Source organism: Vanellus vanellus (assembly GCF_965231255.1).
Source record: "Vanellus vanellus genome assembly, chromosome: 7".
In the NCBI taxonomy this organism is placed as follows: Eukaryota; Metazoa; Chordata; class Aves; order Charadriiformes; family Charadriidae; genus Vanellus; species Vanellus vanellus.
Window position 1 is genome coordinate 24,956,533 of NC_138912.1, and position 3,301 is coordinate 24,959,833.

Below are 3,301 nucleotides of genomic sequence, written 5' to 3' on the forward strand. Positions count from 1 at the left end.
GGTAGCTGGGTCCTGTGAAGTGCGGCAGAACCAACAAAAGAAATCTTACCAACTTTGCAACTAGAGTCTATTTTTAGAGGAGGATTTGCTGACTCTGACCTTGAGTGCTACCCACTCCAAAGGACGATCCTTACATCTGCTGGTAAAACTATTCCCTGATGTGACCTGAAACATTAAACCTGGCAATTTAGCTACCTAGCCTCAGTATGACTAAGATAACGTGATGCCTGCATGTCGACTATAATAAAACAAAACTCATCTTTTATCTTCTTACCTCCTTGTTGAGCCCAACGCTATGTGGGTTAGCAGCATTGCGCTGCTGTTCTCTGTCATGCTGTGCACAAGTGATTTGGCACTGGCACAACGGGCAATGGGAGAGGTGGCATCCTGACAAAATCCTCATCTCTTGCATGTGCACCACCAGAAAGCTACCATCCCCTGCCTGCTCTCTTGGTTTTCTCCAGCGCTGCCACTCTCTGTATCCATCTGACTTCTGAAATGCCTTTCTCTGCTGAGAAAGGGATGTGGTGCTCATCCCTGCGCAGCTCACCAAAAAGAGGTGGAGGTACACTCTCCAACCTTTGAAAAACTCCCTACTTTCCTTAAAAGTTTTCTTGAAAAGCTCCATGCCTTCCTATTGCAGAAAGTCTAAAACTTTCTGTAGTAAGCCAGGTTCGTCAAGGATCAAGTCTGGGTTCCCTGGTGTCGTAGCCACACCTCTTCCACTCCAGCACTCCGTCCATGGGAGAGTGGTGAGCTTCATGGCCCACGGGGCTGTCTGCTAGAGGGATTGGTGATCACCTCTGAGGAGCTGGTACACAATACCCTCTCCCCAAACTTTTGTTCTGCAGCAAACCATGCCTCAGCATTGCCAACTTCATTAGGAGTAATGGGATTTTGGTGCTGCGGGAGCCAGGCTTTGCAATGGCATAAGAAGCTCTAGCTGTGACACGAGTATTGATATTTCTCAGGGGAAATTCTTCAGATCTGTTGTCTTCTGCCTGGGAGTGGGGGAAGGAGGCAAAGAGACCAGTCAGGACAAGCACGTGATACCAGGAACTAGCCCATTGGTCTCTGCACCTGCTTTTTGGGGCCTCCTGACCCCTTCTGTTGAGATAACCATCTTGAAAATGATCTCTCTGAGCAGACCTGCATGTGCTGCTTGCCTATCTTGCAGGCTCACAGTGCTCCCCACTCTCACCCCAGTGCATACAAAAAGCAGCCAGTTGTTGATGTATACCCACCGCAGAACGTTTTTCATCTCTTGTAGGAACAGAAACAGTCTTCTGTGAACACAAAAAATGACCAATGTTTCAGGTTGCCCAAGTGTTTTTTCCAAAGTATCCAAGTCCCACCATAGGTGCCATCAATTTTCAGTGGGACACAAGTTCCTGACTATATCAGTTGTTTCTAATGTTACTTCAAATCCTTCTAACCACTGTTGTCATCCCGTCTCTGTTTAAAAGACAAAAGTTCATCCCAGAAGGACCAGGACTAGGCTTGGTCGTGGCCCAGGGCTAATACTGCAGTACAGATGTGAAGTAATAACATGCAGTTTCAGTTCAAGTTTTGGGCATTGGATCTGCTGCTGTTCCATGCTAACAGCATCGCTCCAGCCAAGTTTCTGTATTACAGAGCAGCCAAGCTCCTCCCTGCCAATTATTCAGATAGAGGCTCTTAAAATGAGAAAGAGCTTAGATGTTAGAAGCCTGCTGTGCCTTCTAAGTTACCTTGGAAGGTTGTTGTGCAAATTAATTCTATACTGATAACAGAGAAACTTTGTGGAGGAGGAGATACAGACGCCATATAACAGAAACTAGCAGCGGTTGTTTTATTTTTATCCCTGCAGGTGACCCAGTATGGGGGAATATGGGTAAGATGATACAGCAGACGGGCAGTGCTGGCGACAGGAGGCTGCTCTGTAAGGTGCGCGATGGAAGGTCTGTGTGCCACGGGTGGCACGGCGCCGGGATGGGCAGTGGTCTGTTGCTTCTGTTGGGCTGTCACTCCCCATGGTTGTCTTTCTGATGTCAGACTGATGGCACGACAATGTTTTGTGGTATTGTTTTTTCAGGCTGGCATTTTGAGTTCCGGGAATATTAAGCTGAAACAGAAGTATTTGTTTGTCTGCCTGGCTGTCAAAACAATATGAGCCCTTGTGCCCCTCTCTCTGTAGGGTCCCAGGAACGTGTAGGGAGGGATCGTTCACCTCCTGGAAAAATGTTCTATTTTGGGGACCAGTTGTGTGTGTTTCTATTAGTTTTGCTTTTGTTAAGTAAAAAATACTAGCTGCTGAGGTGTTTTTGAAAGTGGCCAATGACTCAGAGTGCTTTGGAGCCTGGACACGTGGGGAACACAGCAGGAAGGCTGTTTTTTTGGAAGAGGTGAGCACCTGCCCTCTGGAAAGTTGAATAGTTGCCTTGGGCTCCTAGAAGTTTGCCATGTTATTGGTCATTTCTGAAAATCTTGGCTAAGCTGATGATGGTGCTTTGAACATGCAGATCACTCCCCCTTCTCGGACCCTTGTGTGCGTCCAGCCTGCCCTTGTTCAGCGTGCAGGTCCCCAACGTCGGTGATCAGCTATTGTGTGTGGTCACCCACTGGCCCCACCTGCCTGTCGTAGCAAAACACCAGCCCCAGAACATAACCCTGGGCAAAATTCATTGTCCCTTTATTTTTCATGTGTATTCTGAAAGTATCAAAGGGCCAACCAAGAACGGCGTCAGGCACTGTTCAGACACGAGGCAATTTCTGTGCCGGAGAGCTAATATTCTAGATAGAAGACAGAAGGGCTTAGGTGGGAAAAAAGATGACACCCAAGCAGAATGAGCAAGACTGTGGTTCAAAAAAATGCCACTGACCAGCTTTGAAGTTGGCAGTTTGTGTGGCACAGAATATGGAGCTCTTGGAAGGATGAGAGCTAAAGTCTCATTTAGGGGTGAGGGGGTGGGAAGGGGGAAAAAAACAAAAGCTTTTTTTTTAAAAGAAATTCTTAGAAGGACTGAATTTCTTCCACAAACACTGGGTAAAGAAAAGAAGAAGGGAGAGAAATGATAGATTTCTGGCCAGACCACACTAGAGGTACAGTTGGAAAAATCTGACACTCTGTTTTCTAAGGCTTGAAATTTCTATGTTAGTTTAAAATAAAAGCTTTGAATAAAGTTCTGCTTTAGAAGACTTCCCTCCCCCATTCCAACCTGGTGGACTGGAAGATTTCCTCTTTCCTACAAAATATGCTATTATTTGGAAAAGCTGGGTTTTTAACAATTGCATGGGAAGAATAAGTATATAATTATATAAG